Genomic DNA, 23181 nt, shown 5'->3' on the forward strand with positions numbered 1-23181 from the left:
GTATAAATCTTGTCTCCACAAAAACTTAATTACTAATAGCCTACTATGACCAGAAGCTTACTGATAACATCAACAGTCAATTAACACATATCTTACACGTCATATATATTTTGTATGCTACTCTTATGATAAAGATGGAGAAAAGAAAATATTATTAAGAAAATCCTAAGGAAGAGAAAATACCTTTACACTTATATTATATTATATTTATTGAAAAAGAAGTCAACATATAAGTATAGTTCAAACCCATGTTGTTCAAGGGTCAATTGTAGTATCCTTTAAAATTAATATAATAGTAATTGAACAGTATGAGATATCGTCATCAGTAAAATCCTATCATGAGATAAAATGTCCTAACAGATATCAATAAATAATTCACTGCTGAGAGAGAGACAAACCAAGAAACAGACTCTTAACTATAGAGAACAAACCAATAGTTACCAGAGGGGAGGTCAGGTGGGGTATGGGTGAAATAAGTCATGGGGATTGAGGAGTGCACTTGTCCTGATGGGCACCAGGTAAGGTATAGAGTTGCTGAACCACTATATGGTACACCTGAAACTAATATAAAACTGTATGTTAAACCCATACTGGAATTAAAATTTTAAAATAAGAAATAATTCATTGTCTACTTCTCAGTAATAAACAATTACATTTGTTGATAAGATTAAGTGAGGTGACAATAATTTATTTTATTAAAAATGTTAGCATCACAATCTGGATAATGTATTTAGAAGGGGATAATGCACTTTTAATTTCTAAATTAATCTTTACAAAGAACCCAGAGCCCCTGTGGTGAGCAACTTAAACTTATACTAATGATCTGAAGGATGGCTGCCACCAGCTTAACGGTAAGCACAAAGAAAGGGGGTCCAAGTATCTCAGCATAATGCTTCTACAGAGTACCAAAATTGATTGATTTTGCTTGAATTGAGACAACCTGAACATGCCAGCAGGATCCAAAACTACTTTAAAAATATGGTCTCACCAAAATGATCCAGGTTTACCAGTAAGCGAGAAATGAATTAATCAGGTTTGTGTTGCAGCAGGCACACAGTGTGAAAACAGAGCTAGCCTTCTCCCGTTAACCGACATCATTTCATGGACTTGAGGGTTTTCAAGTTCAAGTTCTATATCCTGTATATAGGCATTTTACATTTTACTTGTCACTCCCTATTCTCCAAAATCAGGGAAGCAACTTTGTGAGAAGTAGTAAAATTATGAGAGTAAACTGGAAGAAATGTTTTGGATAAAATGCTGGTAACATTTAAAGCAAATTGCTCTGGTATAAATTCAGCCCTGTACTAGTGCCATATCATAGATCACAGAGTAGATGGTCGGTGAAGTTGATGGGATATTGATTCCAGCAGGAAAATAAAGGGCTATAAAACAAAAGATGATTAACATGAAATCGTTGAGTGAAGCAAAGTCTTAATAGACTGGGAGTTGTTAAATAAAACAGAAAGTGGGTAAAAGAACAGAGCTCTCAGATCGCTTACAATGGAATTCCTTTTCATTACATATTAAAATTCTCCTGTGTGTTTTTACTTTCCTGTGTATTATCAATTCATACTCACCTATTGAAAAACACCTGAAATTAACATGTGGGCAAAAGTAACCAAATCTGGGACACATAATCAATCAGAAAGAAGGCAATACAGAAAGCGAAGGCAATTAGGGCCTTAAAAACCTATAAATACTGTCAGAAAATAAAGTTTTACTTTATTTCTTTCATTTCGCTAAGCCCTACTAATGTTTTGTTACTATACCACGTGCACCTTTTTTTTAATAAATGCTGCAGTGCAGTTTTACGAGTTGATTTGTTGCTTAAAATATGCTGGACTCAGTGAACAGATATATTACTAAAGTATTCTTCAAATTTTTCAAAGTCATTCTACCAAGGAAATACACTCTGCATTTCCTCCACCTCTCAAGATACACATACCACCACAATTCCTAAGATATTACCAAAGAAGCTTCCTTTGCTCAGAAAATGGAGCCATCACTGAAGCATGTAATGGTTTCCTTTCATTAAAAAAAAAAAAAAAAAAAAAAGGCAGCTTTTCTGAATCAAAGTCAAGGGATTAGGAGAGTAACTAGAGTTTACTGTGTCCAGTCAGGTACTGGGGATCAGTGGAAAAAAGAGCAACCTTAGCTCTCCAAGTCCAACTTTCACAAGCAGAAATACTGATCTCAACTAAACAAATTCATGTTCCTGCTTATGGGAGAACTTTTTTTCCTGGAAGACCTCAAGGGCCCTGTAGTACTTTCAGATAAAAAGTGAAAACATGAACATATTAAAACAAAGTTTACATTGAGGATTTTGCCTTGGTAGAGCTTTAGCTGAACTATTAATAAAGATTAACATAACCCTTGTAAAGCTTCTAACCATTTCCATGCTCCACAAAATATCAAGGACTGAAAACACTGTTTGAAATTAGCGAGATGTGATGAAAAGTCTAATTATACAAGGCAAGTAGATCTAAGCACTCAGTACAAGTTGCCCCAAGGTTTCTCCTTTACCCATTTCATTTGAGTTTCCCCTTGGCCATTGAGGAACTTGCTTGAAACAACCCAATTCTTTGTACACAAGGAATTCATTCTTTGTACACAAGCCTCTCTGATTTAATTTAGAGCTGTCAGATTTAGCAAATAAAAATACAGCATGCCTAGATAAATTTGAACTTCGAAAAATAACTAACACGTTTTAGTGTAAGTATATCCCATGCAATATTGGTACATACTTATAATTTTAAACATTATTCATTGTTTACATGATAGTGAAATGTAACTGGGTGAATATTATATCTGGCAAACTTATTCTGCACTCTCTTATAATTTTATTTTATTGCATACATTGAACATTTATTGCATACATTGAACATACATTTAGAGCATTCACCATCATTAAAGGAAATAAGGATAGAAACCTGGAAAAGTCCCAATTTGTGAATGAGAAAATGTATGTGAAAGTCATATGTAATTTTATGAAGTGTAACACTGGTGGTTCTGAATGGATCATGGCAGGGAAGAGGGAAGGAAGGATTAGAATCATTGAAGAATGCTTTCGCTCAGATTGAAACCACAACACTGTACCAATATTGCACAGCGCTTTGTTACAAGTACTTCGCATAGTACAGTGGCGTGAAAGTGACCTAAGTTTGAACTTCAGCTATGCCACTTCCTAGATGTTTGATTTTAGCCCAGATTCTTAACCTCCCTAAGCCTCCCCATTTTCATATTTAAAATGAAAGCGACAATGTCCACCCCATAAGGCAAGGGCAAGCCCTCAAAGAAGTATGGCTTCTTTTGAAAGCACTTAGAACATTACCTGACACACAATAAGCCCTTCTTAATTGAATGTTACTCTTATCATATTGTACAAATTGTTTTTGCCATACCCATTAACCAAAGATAAAGCTTCCTGGCAATAACAGTCACAAAAGATCTTCGATAGGGTGTTATCTGTGAACAGAGTTTTGTTCCGTTACACATGAGAAGAGCCAACAGTCACTTTTAATCTGAAGAGTATCGGGCTCTGCATAAGCAACGAATATGAAAAAGTTCAGGAGTCCAGGAAAAGTCATGGTCCTCTTTAAGCCATTTAGCCTTTCTTGTGCTGACTCCTTTGAGAAGAACTATAGGCTGAATTCCCTTCCCATTCTAATAGGCAGAAGCAATGAGTCCATCAGGCTTCCACGTACAGAGCTCCCTCTAAAATTCCATTCTAGAGTTTTCTCTGTGTGGTCAGAAATAAGTATTTCAGTGTAATATTCCTGCAGATTCTAGAATGACTCCCTGTAGTCAGGTTCTGCTCTTGGACGTCAACATTCCTCACACCTGATCTACCTCTTTTTCTCCACATGACAATAGAATTGGCCAAAGCACCCTCCCGACCACAGCTAAGGTGCTACATAACCAGGGAGAAGTTGTTCCATTGCTCCAAGGCATTCAGTCTGCATAGGCGAGCCTCTCTGATCCTATACCCTCAAGGCTAACACTGCATTTTCAGGCTGAATACCTTATTAGAACCAATAGTACAGCTGCTTCCCTGAAAGAAATGATGGGAAAACCCAATTTATAAAATGTGTTTCATTTCGAAGTCTGTGACTTATGGGCAAGAAGGAGTTAGCAGAAGCAACTTATAATGCAATTTCAAACTCACTCTGCATCTGGAGTTTCTCTTAAGGATTTCTACCTTTCTAGCATGCTTGAGGAAGTGAAGGACTACTTGTAAAAGTCTTTGCTACCTACAGGGACAGCAGATGTCAGCACTGTTAGAATTGATACATGCTGCGGATGCTTTGCTCCCTGTTGCCCTCACACCACATGGATATTTTGCACCTGATCACTTTTAAACCTTTAATAGACACCTAGAATTATACCAATGAATAACAAGTAGAAAAGGGTACAATCTCTTGAGTTTTCTTACAGAAAGAGAAAATCATTTCCTAGGACTCAGGATTCTCTTTTTCAAAAGCACTCTCATCTGCCAAACTAATTAGCAGAGAACACCCCCATGTGGACCAGATGCACATCCTTTGTTTGCATTACATTCGTAAGATGTTCTTTCAGACAACATGCTTTCCCCTGATACTTGGGCAGAGAAGGCAATAAATAACTAGATGGTAGACAAGTCATATGCATAACTAAGTGGTATGTGTCCCGTCAACCTACACATTCCTCTTGAAAATGCCCCCTCCCTCTAACTTCCACTAGCCCCACATTTAATAGAGAAACAATGGAGACAGTAATTTTTTTTTCTTTTTTTTTAATTTTTTATTTTTTATAAACATATATTTTTATCCCCAGGGGTACAGGTCTGTGAATCACCAGGTTTACACACTTCACAGCACTCACCAAAGCACATACCCTCCCCAATGTCCATATCCATAATCCCACCCCCTTCTTCCAACCCCCCTCCCCCCAGCAACCCTCAGTTTGTTTTGTGAGATTAAGAGTCACTTATGGTTTGTCTCCCTCCCAATTCCATCTTGTTTCATTGTTTCTTCTTCTACCCACTTAAGCCCCCATGTTGCATCACCACTTCCTCATATCAGGGAGATCATATGATAGTTGTCTTTCTCTGCTTGAATTATTTCGCTAAGCATGATACGCTCTAGTTCCATCCATGTTGTCGCAAATGGCAAGATTTCATTTCTTTTGATGGCTGCATAGTATTCCATTGTGTATATATACCACATCTTCTTGATCCATTCATCTGTTGATGGACATCTAGGTTCTTTCCATAGTTTGGCTATTGTGGACATTGCTGCTATAAACATTCGGGTGCATGTGCCCCTTTGGATCACTACGTTTGTATCTTTAGGGTAAATACCCAGTAGTGCTATTGCTGGGTCATAGGGCAGTTGGAGACAGTAATTCTTGATCCTTTCAGTGATAAACTCCTGCCTTTACTCAGCATCCCTGCACATAACATTTAGGGGAGCCAATCCATCACTCCTTTTAGTACACAGAGTGGGAAGTAGATAATAATACATATATCCAGTTTTTAACTATTATTATTTAATAAGTTTTGATTATCTTCAAAACTCAAAATACTTTCTCATACAAATAATAAAAATAATCTCAGAATGCTGAGAAGTCAGTCAACAAATGCTAAGTTCCTAATTTTTGCCAGGCACAGTCCTAGGCAATACGTGTAAACTATAAACAAGATGATCAGAATTCTTGTTCACATAAAGTGTATGGTCTACCTGTCGAATTTCCAGATTTTTTAAATGTATAAAAAAAATTATACCACATGCAGTTTCTTTTATTTTCATGTAATTGAGATTCAAAATTGCTTAATATTTGAGAATGTTTTCTTATTTCTTCCTCATATTTAGTGTACTGTGCCTTATAGATCAATACCTAGAATATAGAAGAGTACTTCTTCACCAGAGATGTATAGTGAACCACACTAAATGTGACAGAATATCCCTGAAAATAAGCAGAGGTGACACAAGCAACTGTCCTTGACCTCTCTCATCAGAAATACAGATATGGTAAAAAGAAGTGAGAGATGGTATACTCTCCAGAAAGAACGTACACATCTAGGACAGCCTTGTTAAAAATACAGACTTAGAAGTACGTGATATACTTTAGGAGGCCAGCCCCAAAATAGAAATTTTAGGCATGGCACAGATATATAACATAGCTAACTATAATCACCTAGCTTCCAGGTCTTTGGGTTCTACATTTGATGGTATTCAAAGAGTAAAATGTATAGCTTTCCAAAGACCACTGGAAAAAGGACATTTTCTGGAAGGTAAGATGCTTCAGAAGCTCCTCATAGCTGACTCTTCAAAGCAAATCTGTCTACCCAGTTTACCAGCTTTTAGCACTAGAGCTAACTCAAAGCAACAAGCCTTCACCTGAGTTTATCAGTAATGAGCGCGCGGTGTCAGGATATCAAAATGCAGTGTGATCTGGGTCACCATAGTTAGCCTAGGAGAGAAAATAGGGAGTCTGGGACCTCAGAGATAGACTTTTTATTTTTATTCCACATTAACCACATTCAGTCATTTATTTAGAAAATGTTTAAGCCCTTAGGATGGGCCATGCACAGTGCTGGGCACTGGAAATGCAATCCCTAACAAGACAATGTGCTCACAATCCCTGCCCTGCCCTTCACCAACAGTTATGATGAAGGCTGGGACAGAGAAGTATGAAAAATGGTAACTTGATAGATCCAATCAGTTAGTCAGAAAAACAGCTCTTCAGTTTGGAGCCTGCCTTAAACACCAGCAGAGAGGGCAATTGCTAGATTCATCTATTTCTTGCTCACATATTACTGAAAGCCTACGAGGTACCACACCCTAGAAGGTATGATCCAAGTGGTGTCCTGAAGCCAGTTAGCTTATAAATCCCAGGCCTAACCCCAGTGCATGAAGGTGTCTGGCTCTATTTCCCAACATTTGGCCTCCATTAGCCACCTCCAGCCACACACACCAGTACTCACATACCCAGCCACCTGCAAATCAGGAAACCATTGTTCTCACTCAGTCCCCCTAAACCAATTGAAAACCTTATACATTTGTCTCCAGCATCAGCCTCAGTCAAATTGCTAAATAGGGAACATGGATTGCACTTTCTCATATTTTTCCTGTATCTGCTAGCCTGTCCAAACTCTGCCTCACTAGCCTACTCCCAAGCGGCCTGCCCAGGCCCGGCGGCATGTCTACATTCCTTGTACTCATCCATTTTTGTTAACCTCTTCCCCTCATTTCCCTTCCTCCTTTCATTCCCTCAGAAACCTGCCTAAGGTAATAGCTAGTTAATTTACATGAAATTAAAGAATTACACTAGAGTTCTCTAGGTCATATATTTGCATCTGTCGAATGCATTTTCAGCAAGCAAAGCCTCTCCAGTGCTCCACAGGTGTTGCCTGTTTTAGCACACCACAGAAGCAAGAGTTTCCTTTCCAGGGTGCCTTGATTGAGCATCCAACTTTTTGGTTCTGGCTCTGATCGTGATCTCAGGGTCATGAGATCCATCGAGCCCCACTTTGGGCCCCATGCTCAATGTGGAGTCTGCATGAGATTCTCTCTCCCTCCTCCTCCCTCTCTACCCCTCCCCTCACGCTCAGGCACATGTGCTCTCTTGCTCTAAAATAAATAAATAAATAAAATATTAAAAAAAAAAGAGTGCCCTTTGAGGAATAGAAGAAAAAGTAAGTTGGAACAGAGAGAGTTGGGTTAGCAGTTAGGGGGACGCATTCTAGAAGCAGCCAGCTGGGGACAGAATCCCTCCTCCAGTGCTCATTCATTTTTTCCTGTTTAACCCCTCTGTGCTTAGTTTCTCCTCTGTGAAGTAGGAACCACAACACCTAACTCAGAAGGTTCGTACAAATATTTAGTAAGTCAAAGACAAGCACCATATGATTTTACTTATATGTGGAATCTAAAAAGCAAAACAAACAAATGAACAAACAGAAAGCGGACTCAACCTATAAATCCCGAAAGCAAGCTGATGATTGAGGGAAGAGCAGTGGAAGAATGGGCAAAATGAGTGAAGGGGAGTGTGAGATACAGGCCTCCAGTTAGGAAATGAATAAGTCACAGAGATCAAATGTAGAGCCTAGGGAATATAGTCACTGGTATTGTAACAGCATTCCATGGTGGCAGATGGTAGCCACACTTGTGTGGAGCATAGCACAACACATAGAGGTGGGTGTATCAACTATATTCAAATATAAATGATTACCTATATAAATAAATGTGAGTGGGTTCATACAAGACACTGAAAAGAATGCATGGTACATAGTAACAATGCAATAAATGCCAGCTATTATGTTACGATTTGCAGGATGCACTGTATAATCTGTGGCACCAGGGCAAAATGAAAATGCAGAGCCCTTGTTCAAAAATTAAGAATTTCAAGACATCAACAGCAAAGCTATAAATCAAGTGCAAGATCTTTTAAGCATAGAACCCTGCACAAGTGTATAGGGCACACAACCACTAAGTCAGCCCAAACTGTCAGGTCTAGGGCAAAACCATATTGCTAACCCTTGGACCTAGGAACTTTTGTCAGTGATCGTTTAGAAAAAGCCTAGAAACCCAGATTTCTTTGCCCTTGGGAGAGGGGATGCTGGAGGGAAAAATAACTTGCACTTACCAAAAATACAAATAAAATAACCTAATGTTAAAAGGGGAAAAAATATCCAAGTAGGTTTTGCAATTGGCAATCACTTGAACAACTGCATGATAAAAGATCTGGGACAAAGATAATTTTTTCTGATATTTCATGAAAGCTGTTCTTCAATGGTAAAATCTTACCATAAATCCATGTGGGTCATTCACTGTAAACTGCTGCAAAAAAAGCTTTTGCTAAATAAAAGGAACACTAGAACAACAAAGTATTTCTTCTGAGAGTTTAAAAAACTGCAGCTCTCTAAATTCATTTCTTTCTAAAGCCATATCTTTTACTGTTTAATTTTGTGGTTTAAATTGCCTGTCAAACCATAGGAAAATAGAGCCCATATCCAGAGCTGAATAAACCAGTTTTACCTTCACTTGCAATTATGGTTTTTTAATCTTTTTCACCAGTTCATTTCCAACATCTTTTTATCACTTGTAATCAATTCTCCACAATTTACTATATACAAATGGTATCAAGTTCCTTCTATTTATTTTAAAAATCTAAATTCCACTGAAATAAGACTATAAGATCAATGTAGACAGCATCTTTTATGCACTTTGAGATCTCTGGCTGTGAATCAAGATATGACAGTATCTATCTGGAGGCTGATTCATCCTAACTAGTCCACTTTGTTTACTACCAGATTATAAAATCATCATAAATAATATTCCTCTCCTTTTTTCTTCCCCTTCACATCTTAGGGGAAAAAGATTCATTTTCCAAACTCATCGTTTCTAGCAGTGTTCATTTCAACCTTAATTTCCTGGCCAACCCTATTCATTCTGATGCCTTTTTTAAAGATGGTATTTGTCTGAATACACTACAGCCAGAAACTTTTTTAGAGCTCTCCTTATCTGCTACATAACCTCTGAGAAAAGGTTAATATATCTTTATATATTCTTTAATTCCAAATCTCTTCCTATTTCATGAGCTTAAAATCATATCAAGGTAATTTTAGATCACTGGAACTGACTTTGTGCCATGTGCCTTAGCTCTGGTCTATTTTGGTTGAAATGATGGTGTTATATTAATTTTCAGTTCCCAGAAATAAAAGTGGCATACTTAAAATTTTTTAAATATGTCTTTTAGAGTTTCCCCAAAACTACACTTTGAAAAAAAAATTATTAAAAATTTTTATTTTATCAACAGATGAATGGATCAAGAAGATGTGGTATTTTAAAACAAACTTTTAATGCAATTAGTATGGAAACGTAATGTCCCATGGTTTGGGAAAATCCTTTTAGCAAGCTACTTTTATCAATAGTCTATTTTGATTAATAATAGGAGGAACACACACACACACACACACGTTTAACTTCTTGGATGCTATTGCCTTGGACGTTAGAGAAGTAATAATTGGGACATGGTTTCAAAATCTTCCACTACAATGTCCTTTCTTTCTTCCACATAATTTTGAATGGTAGTGATAGAGACAGGAGTCTGGGGTCCATTAGGAGAACTGAGCCCTGCCCATATTCAACATAATATCTGTTGCTCTCTTTCATGCAGTGGTATCACATTGGCTGTGAGATGATTTGTATCCTTGATTTCCAGGCCACAACTAACAACAAATGAATGGCAACCCAGAGCTGGGCAGTAGGGAACATGTGACCTGGAGGAACAGTGACCAAGTAAGGAACTAAGGAATGGTGACCCACAAATCTCCTCACTTTCCCAAATATACAAGGGAAGAGAAAAGATAGTTTGGGGAATTAGAGTTGCTATATGAACATCTCACACCCCTACTCTGGACTCACTGTGAAAAGGGCCACATCTTAGTCACCCTTAATCCTTAGAAGTAATGAGCACAGGCTACATCCCATAATGTAAGTAAGGTACAGTGAACAAAGTAGTCAAGTTGGAAAAAGAGTTGTTTCCAGTGTAACCAGTAGCTATGAAATGGTGGAGCATTGAAAGCTTAAACATTTGTAGCCACTGGGGTATTTAACCATCATATATGGAAAATGGGAAATGCTGGAACATTTTCTGTCTGGGCAACCTTTTCTAGTTCAGCATTGACCTTGACCTCCAAACTTACCGTCCCATCAACAACCCACAGAGCTCAGCAGACTCTGTCAGACTATTGAGAGAACAAAGCAGATAGGCTTCCTCAAGGTATTTTCAAGATAAAGTGGCCAACTCTATTTTGTATGATACACTAAGTGAAATCATCCTCCTCAGAAATATTTGATAAAATATGCTGCTTTTTATGCTGAGCAAAAGAACCCAGATGAGCACATAGAGCATGATTCCATTCGAATGAAATTTGAGAACAAGCAAAGCTAATGTATAGTGACAGAAGTGACAGCAGGGACTGGGAGATGATTGGGAAAGGGAGACACTGACAAGGGGCGAGAGGGAACTTCCTGGGGAAACATAAATGTCCTATGTTTTGGTTATGCTGCATGCATTTATCAAAACCCATCGACCTCTACCCCCAAAATATATCCTTTTCAGGACACCTGGGTGGCTCAGTCAGTTAAGCATCTGACTCAATTTCGACTCAGGTCATGATCTCAGGGTCACGGGATCGAGTCCCACATTGGGCTCTGTGCTCAGCACAGACTCTGCTTGAGATTCTCTCTCTTCCTCTCCCTTTGCCTCTCTCCCCATTCTTTCTCTCGCCCTCTCTCTTCCCCTCAAATAATAGATAAATCTTTTTTAAAAAGTATGTTTTTCACTGTTAAATTATATCTTCATTAAATTGATAAAAAGCAGCTGCCTTTACTTAAATATGAACTTTGAGAGTTTTTGGAAAACCATAAAATCTCTATGATCAGTATCCAATGCTGGGTACACATAGGCGAACAATGCTACCTAGCTCAACCCGGTGCACACAGAGGTCATGCTGTAACACATGATCTAGATGACCAACTGCCTTTGCCATTCCTGGACTTGATTTTCGTGAATTTCAAAGACAGAGGAATTCAAACGCCACATCCATAATGTAGAGCATACTCATTTAGTTGATTTATGATGGATTTATGCTATGTTTCCTGTATTGAAAAAAAGTATATATAGTTCTCCTTATATATTTTTGGTTCATTCATTCTGTTTCAACTAGTCCTTCTACTGCCTTTTAAAATACGGAGTAAGCACTTACCTTGGATGTCTAGACTAGATGAACTCAACTGGCAATGGCTTAATACCCTGACAGCCAAACTAGGTAGATCTGACCAGCAGTACTCCTGATATCTTGAGAGGTCTTGCCCCTGTTGGGGGATGATGTACTTGATTTGCGGGACAAAGCGCAAAGCATCCTGAGCCAAACTGCATGAACGGGACCCACTTGTCTCTAGGTAGAAAAAGGTTTTGTTTGTGGTTGTCTTTTTCTTTTAAATATGTCAATTTAATTCAAGCTATGGACTTGGGGTACAAGGGATCTTTCAGATGTAGCACAGTTCAGTGCAGAAACATCAAGCTGACTGATCATCCAAAGGCTTGGGTTCTAATGCTGGTACCCCTTAACTGGAGACATTTCTTCCAGCTAATCAAGGAACCTCAAGAGGCCTCAGCTTTTAGATGAGGAAAAGGAATACACAAAATATTAAAAAAAGATCATTCTAACTCTAAAAGTCTGTGATTCCATATACAAAGCTACCAGAAGATCCCAGACATAGGCTGACCTCCTGAAGTTTCTACAGTTACAAAAAGGATCCCAGCCTGTTCAGGTCACATACGGACTCACAACAATAAATTCCATATTCCTGATCCTCAGCCAACCTCTGCATTAAGCAGGACACCTCTAGAGAAAAAGAACACATATCACAGCTGCCTATCTGGAAGGGGGATCTTCCGAATGGGTACCTCCTTCAACCATAGACCACATCCATTAGTAAATGTTTGACATAAACCAGCTAAAGCATAGAGCAATAAATGTCTACTGTTTTTCTACAGCACATTTTTGTGGTACAACCTAAACCATTATCATCATTTCCACATTAAAAGCAATTATCAGTTTTGCTGTAAATTTAGGCGTCCCTAACATCTGCAGAATTTGGAAAACATGTTACAGCACTACAAGGAGCGGGGGCGGGGAGGGAATCTATCAAGGGGTAAGTTTAACAAAGTGACATTTCTATATGTGGTCCTCCTCTGTGTTTGCTTATTTTCTTCAAGTTACAGAGTTTCCTTATGAAATGAGGTTAGCTAGACTGAGTTTTTCTTTAATGGAGTAGAGTGGAAGCCGAATGTAGTAGTTGTTACTTCAATTGTATTCCCTAAGAATTCCTCTGCTGCTAGGGCCGCACTTATTTGTGACATATTTTGATTTATATAGAATTGTACCCTCCATAATTTAATGGTCTCAGGGCTCAAGTACAGAGAAAATACTCAGGAAGTAGACATCATTTAAAAGGTGAATTCCCAGCCTGCTCTAAGGGTCAGTAAGCTGGACTTCTGCCAGAGCAAAGCAGGTGGAGAATTCCATGATGTAAGCCATATTCTAGAAAGAATTTTGAGACTTGTTATCCAGAAAATCCTGAATGATCTTAAATATTTCCTGTAATTAAGCACAAAATGGCAACTTTATATTACATTTTTAAAGAAAGTACATATTTTATAATATCTTCAGTGATTGTTTCTGCTATTAACAGAGTATAGACTTTGAACATTGAACATATGATATAATATTATTATAAGCAACCAGTGAAACATACCAATTGTACTCATATATGGCACTTCAAATATATTTCAAACTGTGACTTTGAGTGACAGAAGAGTGGTTGCTCTTTGAATACTATGACATTTACAATTAACCTGTCAGAATATCTATATAAGTAGAAGTGGTTGAAACAATTTGCCCAATACTCTGGCTCCAATAAAAAAAAAAAAAAAGAAAAATGGATATTTTTATCTTTGTGTCCGTCTGTCTAATTAGAAATCTTAAAATGTGCTTTTATTCATTCAAAAATGTTTATTTCATACCCAGTGCAGGTAGCTAGGGAAATAGAGAAGAGAAAAACAAACATAGTTGCCACCTAATGAAGCATATAGTCTAGTGAGGAAGACCAACATTTAAAAAAAAAAAAAAAGTCCTAAAACTAACACACACATTCCAGGCACAGTCTGATAAATGTTAGGAAGAGGGAAAAGTGTACAAGAATATATAACCAAGGGACCTAAGCAGATGGCTGATGGGTGAAAATATTAGGGAAGGGTCTTCAAGGAGTGATTTTTAGACATGAAGGATGAGTAATAGTTACCCAAGCAAAACAAAGGCAAAATCTTTTCTGAGGCAGAGAGATCAGCATATACAAAATCCCTGAGTCAGACAAGAGCTTGGCTTGTTCAAGGAACCCTAACAAGGCCAGTGAAAGTAACAGAGCAACGTGAAGCTGGGAGACTAAAGCTGGAAAGCTCAAAAGGGTGTAACAGACCATATCAAGGACCTTTTATTTTATACTTATTATAAAGGGAAGTGTTCATTCTGTAGTGTCATTCAGCTTGCATCTAAGCCCTACCTCTGAAAATACTTGTTCTCAGTTTTCTCTGGCCTGTGGTACTAGTTTTAACTGGTCCATCTGTTTACCAGTGTATTCGTTTCCCAGGGTGACCATAACAAACTACCATAAATTGGGTGCCTTACTTAACACAACTGAGATTTATTCATAGTTCTGGAGGCCAGAAGTCTGAAATCAAGTTGATGGCATGTCCCCTCCCCATTGGGGGCTTCTAGAAAGAAACCATCCTATGTCTTCTTCTACTTTCCCCCAGCAATTCTTGTCATTCCCCAGCTTGGGGCAATGTAATTTCTTTCATCATATGGCTTCTCCCTGTGTAGCCCTGTCTCCATGTTCAAGTTTCCTTCTTTTTTTTTTTTATTTTTTTATTTTTTTTTCAGCGTAACAGTATTTATTGTTTTTGCACCACACCCAGTGCTCCAAGCAATCTGTGCCCTCTCCAATACCCACCACCTGGTTCCCCCAACCTCCCACCCTCTGCCCCTTCAAAACCCTCAGATTGTTTTACAGAGTCCATAATCTCTTATGGTTCACCTTCCCTTCCAATTTCCCTCAACTCCCTTCTCCTCTCCATCTCCCCTTGTCCTCCATGCTATTTGTTATGCTCCACAAATAAGTGAAACCATGATAATTGACTCTCTCTGCTTGACTTATTTCACTCAGCATAATCTCTTCCAGTTGCATCCATGTTGCTACAAAAGTTGGGTATTTGTCCTTTCTGATGGAGGCATAATACTCCATAGTGTATATGGACCACATCTTCCTTATCCATTCGTCCGTTGAAGGGCATCTTTGTTCTCAAACTCAACACACACAAAACAGACAATTATATTAAAAAATGGGCAGAAGATATGAACAGACACTTCTCCAATGAAGACATACAAATGGCTATCAGACACACGAAAAAATGTTCATCATCACTAGCCATCAGGGAAATTCAAATTAAAACCACATTGAGATACTACCTTACACCAGTTAGAATGGCCAAAATTAGCAAGACAGGAAACAACATGTGTTGGAGAGGATATGGAGAAAGGGGAACCCTCTTACGTTGTTGGTGGGAATGCAAGTTGGTGCAGCCACTTTGGAAAACAGTGTGGAGATTCCTCAAGAAATTAAAAATAGAGCTTCCCTATGACCCTGCAATTGCATTACTGGGTATTTATCCCAAAGATACAGATGTAGTGAAAAGAAGGGCCATCTGTACCCCAATGTTTATAGCAGCAATGGCCACAGTCACCAAACTGTGGAAAGAATCAAGTTTCCTTCTTATGAAGACACCAATCCTTGAATTGGAGGCCACTCTCATCCAGTATAATCTCATTTTACTTTGATTATATCTGCATAGTCACAAGTACCAGGGAATATGATTTGACCCACAATAAGAAGCTATTGAAAGATTTTTACTGGGGAAGTGACATGATCATATTTGGCATTTTACCATCACCTTCCCCATTAGGGGGAGAATGGATTGGAAGTTGATGGGGAGACCAATTAAGAGACCAGTTAAGAGGGTATTATGTGGGCGCCTGGGTGGCTCAGTGGGTTAAGCCGCTGCCTTCGGCTCAGGTCATGATCTCAGGGTCCTGGGATCGAGTCCCGCATCGGGCTCTCTGCTCAGCAGGGAGCCTGCTTCCTCCTCTCTCTCTCTCTGCCTGCCTCTCTGCCTACTTGTGATCTCTCTCTGTCAAATAAATAAATAAAATCTTTAAAAAAAAAAAAGAGGGTATTATGTGTTCTGTTTTTTTTTAATAATAGAGTAGAATGAATGTTCTGAAATTTTTTCTTATATAAACATATAGAGATACCAAAGAAATATTTTTAAAGTATTTTAAACTTATAACTGAGAAAGACATAATAATATAATTAACTTTAAAGGTGGTAGGAACGTTTAGGAGCCAAAAATATTGAAGCGATGACTGAAATCCAGAATGGTTAGCTGTCAATGAAGCAGTGCTGTGATCAGGCATTTAGGTCAACCTCTGGGTGTGAAGCCTTGAACTTTATATGCCATATAGTGGACAGTAGGCAAGGCATTATGTCAACCCAAAGAGGGAGAAATTAAGATCTGTAAGTAAATCCAGGGTCCACAGAGTTAATTTAAAAAACATGTTCTTCATGTTAAGGGGGACACATCTTGTGATGAGCACTAGGTGTTATATGTTAAGGAATGATTCCCTAACAAGACAAAATCAGAGAGGGAGACAAACCATAAGAGATTCTGAATTATAGGAAACAGGGGCGCCTGGGTGGCTCAGTGGGTTAGGCCTCTGCCTTTGGTTCAGGTCATGATCTCAAGGTCCTGGAACTGAGCCTCACATCAGGTTCTCTGCTCAGCAGGGAGCTACTTCTCTCTGCCTACTTGTGATCTCTCTCTCTCTCTCTCTGTCAAATAAATAAATAGAATCTTTTTTTTTTTTTAAAAGGAGGCTTTAAAAAAAAAAAATCATAGGAAACAAACTAAGGGCTCCTGGAGGAAAAGGAGTGGGGGAAGGGATAACTGGTTGATGGGAACTGGGGAAGGTATGTGATGTAATGAGCACTGGGTTGTTATATAAGACTGATGAATCCCTGACCTCTACCTTCGAAATTAATAATACATTATATGCTAATTAATTGAATTTAAAAAATGAAAAAAAAGTCATGAATCCCTAAATTCTACTCCTGAAACCAAGACTACACTAGGTTTAACTAATTTGAATTTAAATAAAATCTAGGGGAGGAGGGAGCACCTGGGTGGCTCAGTCAGTTAAATCTTTGACTTCGACTCAAGTCATGATCTCAAGGCCCTGGGATGGAGCCCCACATCAGGCTCCCCACTCAGAGGGGAGTCTACTTCTCCCTCAGCCCTGCTGCTCTTCCTCTCTCTCTCTCTCTCCCCCAAATAAACAAATAAAATCTTTAATAAGTAAATAAAATAACAGCCCTTGGGGAGGGCTGGAAAACATATCCATCCACTGACAAAAAGAGATGGCAAAGAAAAATGTCACTCCTGGTCTGGACCCAGGGAATGAATGAATGAATGAATGAATGAACAGAAGTTTTCTATGACAATAACCATAAGGTTGACGACATACTCCAAAGTTTGGGTTTAAAATGATACCACCCAGTAGGTACAAAAAACCTCAAAGAAACTATTGTAACTCTGGGTTGGTTATACTTTGGAATGTGCAAGAGACACCAACACAAATTCTCTACAGAAAGATGCAACATTAACTTATGCACATACATCCCAGTCATTTAAACATGAGCTCAGTTTAAACATTAAAAAAAAAAAAATTAAAAGTTAACAGAACAGGAGGAGGAGTCAAGATGGCGGAGAAGTAGCAGGCTGAGACTGCTTCAGCTAGCCGGAGATCAGCTAGATAGCTTATCTAAAGATTGCAAACACCTGAAAATCCATCGGCAGATCGAAGAGAAGAAGAACAGCAATTCTGGAAACAGAAAAACAACCACTTTCTGAAAGGTAGGACCGGCGGAGAAGTGAATCCAAAGCGACGGGAAGATAGACCCCGGGGGGAGGGGCCGGCTCCCGGCAAGCGGCGGAGCAACGGCGCACAAAATCAGGACTTTTAAAAGTCTGTTCCGCTGAGGGACATCGCTCCAGAGGCTAAACCGGGGCGAAGCCCACGCGGGGTAGGCGTGGCCTCAGGTCCCACAGGGTCACAGAAGGATCGGGGGTGTTTGAGTGTCGCAGAGCTTGCGGGTATTGGAACGGGAAAGCCGGCTACAGAGACAGAGCCGGCAGTAAGCTCACAGCTCGGGGTTACCTTGAACCGGTCGCAGGCTCGGTGAGCTCGGAGCGCGGCCGGAGGTCAGGCAGACGGGAGTAACTGGGCGCTGTTCTCTGAGGGCGCACTGAGGAGTGGGGCCCCAGGCTCTCGGCTCCTCTGGGCCGGAGACCAGGAGGCCGCCATTTGTATTCCCGTTCTCCGGAACTCTACGGAAAGCGCTCAGGGAACAAAAGCTCCTAAAAGCAAACCCGAGCGGATTACTCACCCCGGCCCCGGGTAAGGGCGGTGTAATTCTGCCTGGGGGAAAGACACTTGAGAATCACTACAACAGGCCCCTCCCCCAGAAGATCATCAAGAAATCCAGCAGAGACCAAGTTCACCTACCAAGGAGTGCGGTTTCAATACCAAGGAGAGCAGCAGAATTCCAGAGGAGGAGAAAGCAAAGCACGGAACTCATGGCTTTTTCCCTGTGATTTTTTTTAGTCTTGCAGTTAATTTTTTTCTTTTTCATTTTTTTGTTTTTTTCTCGCCTTCTGGTAAAATTTTATTTTAACTTTTACCTTTTTCTTTTTTAACGTTTTTTAACCAGTTTATCTAATATATATATTTTTTCTTTTTTATATTTTTCTTATTTGTTTTTTTTAATTCTTTTTTTTTCTTTTTTCCTTTTTTTTTCTTTCTTCCTTTTTGAACCTCTTTTTATCCCCTTCCCACCCCCTCACAATTTGGGATCTCTTCTAATTTGGTTAAAGCATATTTTCCTGGGGTTGTTGCCACCCTTTTAGTATTTTACTTGCTCCTTCATATACTCTTATCTGGACAAAATGACAAGAAGGAAAAATTCAACACAAAAAAAAGAACAAGAGGCAGTACCGAAGGCTAGGGACCTAATCAATACAGACATTGGTAATATGTCAGATCTAGAGTTCAGAATGACAATTCTCAAGGTTCTAGCCAGGCTCGAAAAAGGCATGGAAGATATTAGAGAAATCCTCTCGAGAGATATAAAAGCCCTTTCTGGAGAAATAAAAGAACTAAAATCTAACCAAGTTGAAATCAAAAAAGCTATTAATGACGTGCAATCAAAAATGGAGGCTCTCACTGCTAGGATAAATGAGGCAGAAGAAAGAATTAGTGATATAGAAGACCAAATGACAGAGAATAAAGAAGCTGAGCAAAAGAGGGACAAACAGCTACTGGACCACGAGGGGAGAATTCGAGAGATAAGTGACACCATAAGACGAAACAACATTAGAATAATTGGGATTCCAGAAGAAGAAGAAAGAGAGAGGGGAGCAGAAGGTATACTGGAGAGAATTATCGGGGAGAATTTCCCCAATATGGCAAAGGGAACAAGCATCAAAATTCAGGAGGTTCAGAGAACGCCCCTCAAAATCAATAAGAATAGGCCCACACGCCATCACCTAATAGTAAAATTTACAAGTCTCAGTGACAAAGAGAAAATCCTGAAAGCAGCCCGGGAAAAGAAGTCTGTAACATACAATGGTAAAAATATTAAATTGGCAGCTGACTTATCCACAGAGACCTGGCAGGCCAGAAAGAGCTGGCATGATATTTTCAGAGCACTAAACGAGAAAAACATGCAGTCAAGAATACTATATCCAGCCAGGCTATCATTGAAAATAGAAGGAGAGATTAAAAGCTTCCAGGACAAACAAAAACTGAAAGAATTTGCAAACACCAAACCAGCTCTACAGGAAATATTGAAAGGGGTCCTCTAAGCAAAGAGAGAGCCTACAAGTGGTAGATCAGAAAGGAACAGAGACCATATACAGTAACAGTCACCTTGCAGGCAATACAATGGCACTAAATTCATATCTCTCAATAGTTACCCTGAATGTTAATGGGCTAAATGCCCCTGTCAAAAGACACAGGCTATCAGAATGGATAAAAAAACAAAACCCATCTATATGTTGCCTCCAAGAAACTCATTTTAAGCCCAAAGACACCTCCAGATTTAAAGTGAGGGGGTGGAAAAGAATTTACCATGCTAATGGACATCAGAAGAAAGCAGGAGTGGCAATCCTTATATCAGATCAATTAGATTTTAAGCCAAAGACTATAATAAGAGATGAGGAAGGACACTATATCATACTCAAAGGGTCTGTCCAACAAGAAGATTTAACAATTTTAAATATCTATGCCCCCAACGTGGGAGCAGCCAACTATATAAACCAATTAATAACAAAATCAAAGAAACACATCAACAATAATACAATAATAGTAGGGGACTTTAACACTCCCCTCACTGAAATGGACAGGTCATCCAAGCAAAAGATCAGCAAGGAAATAAAGACCTTAAACGACACATTGGACCAGATGGACATCACAGATATATTCAGAACATTTCATCCCAAAGCAACAGAATACACATTCTTCTCTAGTGCACATGGAACATTCTCCAGAATAGATCACATCCTCGGTCCTAAATCAGGACTCAACCGGTATCAAAAGATTGGGATCATTCCCTGCATATTTTCAGACCACAATGCTCTAAAGCTAAAACTCAACCACAAAAGGAAGTTTGAAAAGAACCTAAATACATGGAGACTAAACAGCATCCTTCTAAAGAATGAATGGGTCAACCGGGAAATTAAAGAAGAATTGAAAAAAATCATGGAAACAAATGATAATGAAAATACAACGGTTCAAAATCTGTGGGACACAACAAAGGCAGTCCTGAGAGGAAAATATATAGCGGTTCAAGCCTTTCTCAAGAAACAAGAAAGGTCTCAGGTACACAACCTAACCCTACACCTAAAGGAGCTGGAGAAAGAACAAGAAAGTAACCCTAAGCCCAGCAGGAGAAGAGAAATCATAAAGATCAGAGCAGAAATCAATGAAATAGAAACCAAAAAAACAATAGAACAAATCAATAAAACTAGGAGCTGGTTCTTTGAAAGAATTAATAAAATTGATAAACCCCTGGCCTGACTTATCAAAAAGAAAAGAGAAAGGACCCAAATAAATAAAATCATGAATGAAAGAGGAGAGATCACAACTAACACCAAAGAAATACAAACTATTATAAGAACATACTACGAGCAACTCTACGCCAATAAATTTGACAATTTGGAAGAAATGGATGCATTCCTAGAAACATATAAACTACCACAACTGAACCAGGAAGAAATAGAAAGCCTGAACAGACCCATAACCAGTAAGGAGATTGAAACAGTCATTAAAAATCTCCAAACAAACAAAAGCCCAGGGCCAGACGGCTTCCCGGGGGAATTCTACCAAACATTTAAAGAAGAACTAATTCCTATTCTCCTGAAACTGTTCCAAAAAATAGAAATGGAAGGAAAACTTCCAAACTCATTTTATGAGGCCAGCATCACCTTGATCCCAAAACCAGACAAGGATCCCATCAAAAAAGAGAGCTATAGACCGATATCCTTGATGAACACAGATGCGAAAATACTCAACAAAATACTAGCCAATAGGATTCAACAGTACATTAAAAGGATTATTCACCACAACCAAGTGGGATTTATTCCAGGGCTGCAAGGTTGGTTCAACATCCGCAAATCAGTCAATGTGATACAACACATCAGTAAAAGAAAGAACAAGAACCATATGATACTCTCAATAGATGCTGAAAAAGCATTTGACAAAGTACAGCATCCCTTCCTGATCAAAACTCTTCAAAGTGTAGGGATAGAGGGCACATACCTCAATATCATCAAAGCCATCTATGAAAAACCCACCGCAAATATCATTCTCAATGGAGAAAAACTGAAAGCTTTTCCGCTAAGGTCAGGAACACGGCAGGGATGTCCATTATCACCTCTGCTATTCAACATAGTACTAGAGGTCCTAGCCTCAGCAACCAGACAACAAAAGGAAATTAAAGGCATCCAAATCGGCAAAGAAGAAGTCAAATTATCACTCTTCTCAGATGATATGATACTATATGTGGAAAACCCAAAAGACTCCACTCCAAAACTGCTAGAACTTATACAGGAATTCAGTAAAGTGTCAGGATATAAAATCAATGCACAGAAATCAGTTGCATTTCTCTACACCAACAGCAAGACAGAAGAAAGAGAAATTAAGGAGTCAATCCCATTTACAATTGCACCCAAAACCATAAGATACCTAGGAATAAACCTAACCAAAGAGGCACAGAATCTATACTCAGAAAACTATAAAGTACTCATGAAAGAAATTGAGGAAGACACAAAGAAATGGAAAAATGTTCCATGCTCCTGGATTGGAAGAATAAATATTGTGAAAATGTCTATGCTACCTAAAGCAATCTACACATTTAATGCAATTCCTATCAAAGTACCATCCATCTTTTTCAAAGAAATGGAACAAATAATTCTAAAATTTATATGGAACCAGAAAAGACCTCGAATAGCCAAAGGGATATTGAAAAAGAAAGCCAACGTTGGTGGCATCACAATCCCAGACTTCAAGCTCTATTACAAAGCTGTCATCATCAAGACAGCATGGTACTGGCACAAAAACAGACACATAGATCAATGGAACAGAATAGAGAGCCCAGAAATAGACCCTCAACTCTACAGTCAACTAATCTTCGACAAAACAGGAAAGAATGTCCAATGGAAAAAAGACAGCCTCTTCAATAAATGGTGCTGGGAAAATTGGACAGCCACATGCAGAAAAATGAAATTGGACCATTTCCTTACACCGCAAACAAAAATAGACTCAAAATGGATGAAGGACCTCAATGTGCGAAAGGAATCCATCAAAATCCTTGAGGAGAACACAGGCAGCAACCTCTTCGACCTCAGCCGCAGCAACATCTTCCTAGGAACAACGCCAAAGGCAAGGGAAGCAAGGGCAAAAATGAACTATTGGGATTTCATCAAGATCAAAAGCTTTTGCACAGCAAAGGAAACAGTTAACAAAATCAAAAGACAACTGACAGAATGGGAGAAGATATTTGCAAACGACATATCAGATAAAGGACTAGTGTCCAGAATCTATAAAGAACTTAGCAAACTCAACACCAAAGAACAAATAATCCAATCAAGAAATGGGCAGAGGTCCCTGGTGGTCTAGTGGTTAGGATTCGGCGCTCTCACCGCCACGGCCCGGGTTCGATTCCCGGTCAGGGAAGCCTTTCTTCTGGGGCGCCTGGGTGGCTCAGTGGGTTAAGCCGCTGCCTTCGGCTCAGGTCATGATCTCAGGGTGCTGGGATCGAGTCCCGCATCAGGCTCTCTGCTCAGTGGAGAGCCTGCTTCCCTCTGTCTCTCTCTGCCTGCCTCTCCATCTACTTGTAATTTCTCTATGTCAAATAAATAAATAAATAAAATCTTTAAAAAAAAAAAAAAAAGAAAAAAAAG

The 23181-nt window shown here is 39.0% G+C and overlaps 1 non-coding gene across 1 annotated transcript; it reads left to right on the forward strand.

Moving 5' to 3' along the window:
- The first annotated feature begins 22882 nt into the window (after positions 1-22882).
- On the forward strand, positions 22883-22954 carry TRNAE-CUC. Its single transcript has one exon. It is a non-coding gene; the product is annotated as a tRNA-Glu (tRNA).
- Positions 22955-23181: the final 227 nt, after the last annotated feature.

Source organism: Mustela erminea, chromosome 21 (assembly GCF_009829155.1).
Source record: "Mustela erminea isolate mMusErm1 chromosome 21, mMusErm1.Pri, whole genome shotgun sequence".
NCBI lineage: Eukaryota > Metazoa > Chordata > Mammalia > Carnivora > Mustelidae > Mustela > Mustela erminea.